The sequence below is a fragment of the Capricornis sumatraensis genome, chromosome 11 (assembly GCF_032405125.1).
Source record: "Capricornis sumatraensis isolate serow.1 chromosome 11, serow.2, whole genome shotgun sequence".
NCBI lineage: Eukaryota > Metazoa > Chordata > Mammalia > Artiodactyla > Bovidae > Capricornis > Capricornis sumatraensis.
Genome location: NC_091079.1, coordinates 59,293,408 through 59,299,407, shown reverse-complemented (window position 1 = coordinate 59,299,407; position 6,000 = coordinate 59,293,408).

Genomic DNA, 6,000 nt, shown 5'->3' with positions numbered 1-6,000 from the left:
CTTGAAGATAGAGAACATATCTTATTTACATATATAGTCCCCCAGCATCTTGGAACACTGTGTTTATGAGATGATGCTCGAATTGAATGTTGGTGACTCTTTGACAACAATTATTTTCTTCACATGGGAAAACACTCTTTTAAATCTAGACCTATTTGTACTCATTTAATGTTTTTAAACTTAATTTAAAACTTTTTGGGCTATAATTTAGGATAATTATGCCCAAAAGAAAAGTTATAGGTTTCCTCCTATTCATAAGATAATGAAGATAAGGTCCCAGTAATATCTTTCTCTTTGTTTTGTTTATGAGCAAAAAGCAGTCTTGTGTACTGATTTTTTAATGTGACTGTCACTAAAATTTGAAACTATCATAAACTATAAACATAAAGGAAATCTAACAAGATTAATTTTCCAAAAGTCATAACTTCATTATAGGTCACTTCCATTCCAAAATAAGTCTGAAAGGTGATCATTTTTAACATTTTCAATAGCAAAATGGTTTCAAGGTTAAATAATTTAGCTTGCACACCTTCCATTCTGTCATTTGTTTTCCAGATAAATAGTACATGTCAAACTCAATTTAAAATATTCTCCTATCATCTTAATATCCTTTCATAATTTTTGAACACTGATCTTAATGTAAATTTTCTTCTCTATTTATAATTCTTCTTTTTCCAACTCCTTCCTCCTATAGCAAAATTATACACAAATGAAGATACCTATTTGAAATCTCTAAAGCAAAATGATGTGATACTTTGATACTTTGATATCATGATACACGATACTTAATACTTTGCAAAAATTTTTGTTGATGGAAAAGATTGAGAGTAAAATTATATATATTTTTGAGTTGGGCTGAAACTTTTTTTTTTCCTTGGTAAGTCTTAACTAGGATCATGCAGGAATGTAAATTTTGTGTATTCACCTTTAAGATTAGCAGTTCTTTGTCCCCAAAGCAGATCAGTGACAAATGAAACTGGTATTTGTTACCACATCCCAAGCAGAAACTGATAACCACCTATACCTGGTGAGCAAGTACCTATTTGCAAAAACAATAGGATTTTAAAAATTCAGTCTCCAAGAATCCGTTTTAACTGTTCCTTATTCTCTTTATATACTTTTCTTATATTTTCAGACCCGTAAATGTGGGGCTAGGGAGCTCATGACACACACATTTCAACATTTTGGTTAAGGACTCTCACTGTGTGAGTGTGAGAATATCATTTAATTGTAAGAAGTTTTAAAAAAGGGGGAAAATCAAGAAATTACACTCTCTGTGACTCATCTACTGAAGAAAAAAGACAGATTTTAATAGATTTTATTAAGTATTGTCCTTGAATCTCTAGTTCACAAATGGGACAATAATCTGAGACGTCCACTTATATTTTCCTAGATTTCATTCTGTTGTTGTTGTTCAGTCACTAAATCATGTCCAACTCTGCAATCCCATGGGCTGCAACACCCCCAACTTCCATGTCCTTCACTATCTCTTGGAGTTTGCACAAATTCATGTTCATTGAATCTGTGACTCTATGACCATCTCATCCTCTGCCACCCACTTCTCCTTTTGCCTTAAATCTTTCCCAGTATTAAAGTCTTTTCCAATGAGTTGGCTCTTCACAGATGGTGGCCAAGGTATTGGAGCTTCAGCATCAGCATCAGTCTTTCCAATGAATATTTCACTTTACCAGACTTGAGTGGCTCACTGGTTTTTCTTACGTGAAATTGTAAACATCTTGACAACAGTGTTATTGTTCCAAGCACTTCTTGTCTAAAAAGGACTTATCCTGCTATTCAAAAGAATTTCTACTTCTATTCGTTCACGCCCTCAGGAGATGAATCTCTTTACAGAGATTAAAGGACAGCTCAGTTCAGTTCAGTTCAGTCGCTCAGTCTGTCCAACTCTTAGTGACCCCATGAATCGCAGCACACCAGGCCTCCCTGTCCATCACCAACTCCCAGGGTTCACTCAAACTCACGTCCATCAAGTCGGTGATGTCCTCCAGCCATCTCATCCTCGGTCGTCCCCTTCTCCTCCTGCCCACAATCCCTCCCAGCATCAGAGTCTTTTCCAATGAGTCAGCTCTTTGCATGAGGTGGCCAAAGTACTGGAGTTTCAGCTTTAGCATCATTCGTTCCAAAGAACACCCAGGATTGATCTCCTTTAGAATGAACTGGTTTGGATCTCCTTGCAGTCCAAGGGACTCTCAAGAGTTTTCTCCAACACCGCAGTTCAAAAGCATCAATTCTTCAGTGCTCAGCTTTCCTCACAGTCCAATTCTCACATCCATACATGACCACAGGAAAAACCATAGCCTTGACTAGACGGACCTTTGTTGGCAAAGTAATATCTCTTGTTTTTGAATATGCTGTCTAGGTTGGTCATAACTTTCCTTCCAAGGAGTAAGCGTCTTTTAATTTCATGGCTGTAATCACCATCTGCAGTGATTTTGGAGCCCCCCCAAAATAAAGTGTGACACTGTTTCCACTGTTTCCCCATCTATTTCCCATGAAGTGATGGGACCAGATGCCATGATCTTAGTTTTCTGAACGTCGGACAACTACAGCAAAGCAAAAGATAAGAAAATTATTGAACAGAATACAATGTAAGATAGTTATAAATACTAATAAAACAGTACTTTCCACAATACATGACACAAAGCATATAATAAGTATTCTGTAAAAATGACTGTTATTAAACAGTGAATTGAAACAAAAAGTTAAATTTTATAATAAGTAATTTACAAGTTGTACCTGAAGCTAAATGACAGAAGAAGGCTAACAATTAAGGCATAGCCAAAAATATTACTAACAAAGTTATCAAACAAGCCAAGAAAGTTGATATCAATAAAATGAAATTTAAGACAAATAATAATATCCAGGATAAAGTGAAAGTGAAAGTTTCTCAGTTATGTCCAGCTCTTTGCAACCCCATGGACTATATAGTCCATGGAATTCTCCAGGCCAGAATACTGAAGTGGGTAGCCTTCCTCTTCTCCAGGGGATCTTCCCAACCCAAAGAGAACCCTGGATCAAACCCAGGTCTCCTGTATTTGCAGGCAGATTCTTTACCAGCTGAGCCATAAGGGAAGCCCAAGAATACTGGAGTGGGTAGCCTATCCCTTCTCCAGCGGATCTTCCTGACCTAGGAATTGAACTGGGGTCTCCTGCATTGCTGGCAGATGCTTTACCAACTGAACTATGAGGGAAACCTCATCTAGAATAAAGAAGGACCATTATCTGATTTTCCTATTAAGAAAGTAAGTACGGCTTACTCTCTTAGGTGGCTTTTTTTGTTGTGAATAGGTTATGAAGAGAACAGGATGGTAATGGAGAGTTTATTTCTCTTTCATTTGAAAAAAAAAAATTCAGAGATAAGCATCCCAATGCTGGCTTGGGATCTCACATGATAGTAAAGACCCAACTCCTTCTGCTATTCCTCTGCTTTATAATTCTTTGAACATTGATTTCATTCTCAAAGTGACAAGAGGCTACTGGATTTCCAGCCATCACACCCACCTTCCAACTGGAGGCATTAGGGAAGGCAAAATCAACTGCCTTAAAATGCCTACCTGAAAGTCCTATCCACTACCTTCCATTTATATTTCATTGGCCAGGGTTTAGGGACATGGTCATACCTAACTTCAAAGGAGACTGAAAGATATAGTTATTGAACAATGCATATTTCTGCCCAAATTAACATCAGGGTCCTGGTTCTTAGTTAAAAAGATGAACTTGAATATCAAGTAGGTAACTAACAGCCTTTGCTGCAAATCCTAGACTTCCTAGTAACATATTTGGAGGGAAATATAACTTTACAGATATGAGTAGAAATGAAACAAAAATAGAAAAATAACATTAATAAGTCCAAAAGCTTGTTTTTTTTTTTTTCTCTTTTTTCAAAGGCAAAGAGAAATATCTTTGACAAGGCTTGTCAATGAGAGAGCAACACACACAGAGAGTGAACAAAATTGAGAAGAAACAGATACAGCATTATGAAGACCAGAGTTATAGGTAAGATTATTTTTACATATATGAGAATGTCATATATAAAAACTGAATAAGGCTAATTTTTAAAATCTTGATGAACTTTATGATATTCATGGATAATATAAATTTCCTAAACTGAGTCAAGGAGAATAAAATCTAACTGATCAATAAACATGAAATGTAAAATCTTGTAAAATGATTTTCTTCAAAAAGTACATGATCTACTCTTTTATAGTCAAATATGCAAAACTTCCAAGAAAAACTTCCATTCTTTTTATCTGTTCAGTGGAAGAAGGAAAAGTGGAAAGTTCTCAACTGGTATGTAACAGTACAATTACCCTAGTAATTACCTTAATAATAAAATATAACAAAAGAAAGTAACAAAAACCAAAACCATTTCTCTTCTCAAGATAGATGTACACCCTAAATTAAATAGCAAATTAAGCCAGCAGTATGTGAAAAAAAGAGCCCAACTGTAATTTAATATTATGAATCAGTAAATTCTCCCAATAGGTCAAAGGAGCAAATCAAAGACCATTTTGATAGATGATCTAAAAGCAACTGATAAATTTAATATCCTTTTAATAAAACTCTTAGCAAAATAGGGGATAGAATAGTTTCTTAACTTGATCTATATATGTATAGCATCTAAAATAACTGTCATCATACTTAATGTTAGAGTAGAAAGTAATTTCATTTAGAGTTAAGAATGGGACAAAGGTACTCAATTCACTGTTAGTATTTAAAGTCTTCCTGGAAATGCTAAGTAATGCAATCAGAAAGTGAAATGAGATCGTATAATACTGGAAAAGAGAAAAACAATTTTTAAAATCTTCAAATGATGTGGTTATAGACATGGAAAAAGTACTCAAGAGAATCAACTGAAAAACCTTGGAAACTAACAAACAATTTCATTAAATTGGTCATGAAATGAACTCAGAATCGTTTTCCTATATACCTATGATGACAACTACAATCTAAGTCCTTTGATGAAAAAAAAAGTCTTCCTTCACTGCTGAAATTCAGTTCCTAATAAATAAATGGAAAAGAAAATACATATAAAAATAAAGATAACCAGAAATAAACTTATGTTTATGGAGAAAACAATACATGCTGTCTATCTACACCTTCGATGGAGTGTGATCCTAGATTTCAGTTCATCATAGTACACACTTTATAGCAAAATTCCAAAACAGTTCTTTCACGATTGATTGAGATATAACAAAAGTATAACCTACATAAAAACATTCAGCTGTTTCAGTCATAATTTTGATGATTTTTGGTAAATAACCACAATAGTGCAACCACTACCACAATCAAATTTTTTAATTAAATTAATCGACATATTTAGGATGCATCCCAATTTTAAGGTAAACATTATGAATATGTGTGCATGCCCAGTCATGTCTGACTCTTTGTGACCCCATGGACTATAGCCCGCCAAGCTCTTCTGTCCATGGGATTCTCCAGGCAAAAATACTGGAGTGGGTTGCCATTTCCTCCTCCAGAAGATCTTCCAAACCCAGAGATCAAACTTGCATCTCCTGTATTGGCAGGCGAATTCTTTACCACTGTGCCACTGGGAAACCCAAACATTATGAATACATATTGCTAAAAATTTCTATCTTGAACTGGAGCTCTGCAAAGGTGAGTAATAGGGGACAAGGAGGAAAAGACTGAGCAAGGGAAGATACTTATGAGCCGATCTGTCTTCTCTTTTAAAAGAGATTCTAAATTTTAAGCACTTTAGGGTTGGGTTTCAGAACTATTCTATTTTTATTCATAGACAGAAAACAGGACTGAACCAGGGATTAGGAAAGCTTATAGGTTATTAGGAAAGTCCTTTTTAGGAAAATCATAGCTATTAGTCTGCTGCTGAGAAAGTTGGCTCTGTTCAAAGAATCTCTTAATTATCTCTCCTATTGCTGAAGCTGCAGTTAACATATAGAAAGGAGTGTTCTTCCCTTTAATGAATTCCCAAATGCTGTGGCATTTATTAAGGAAATATTT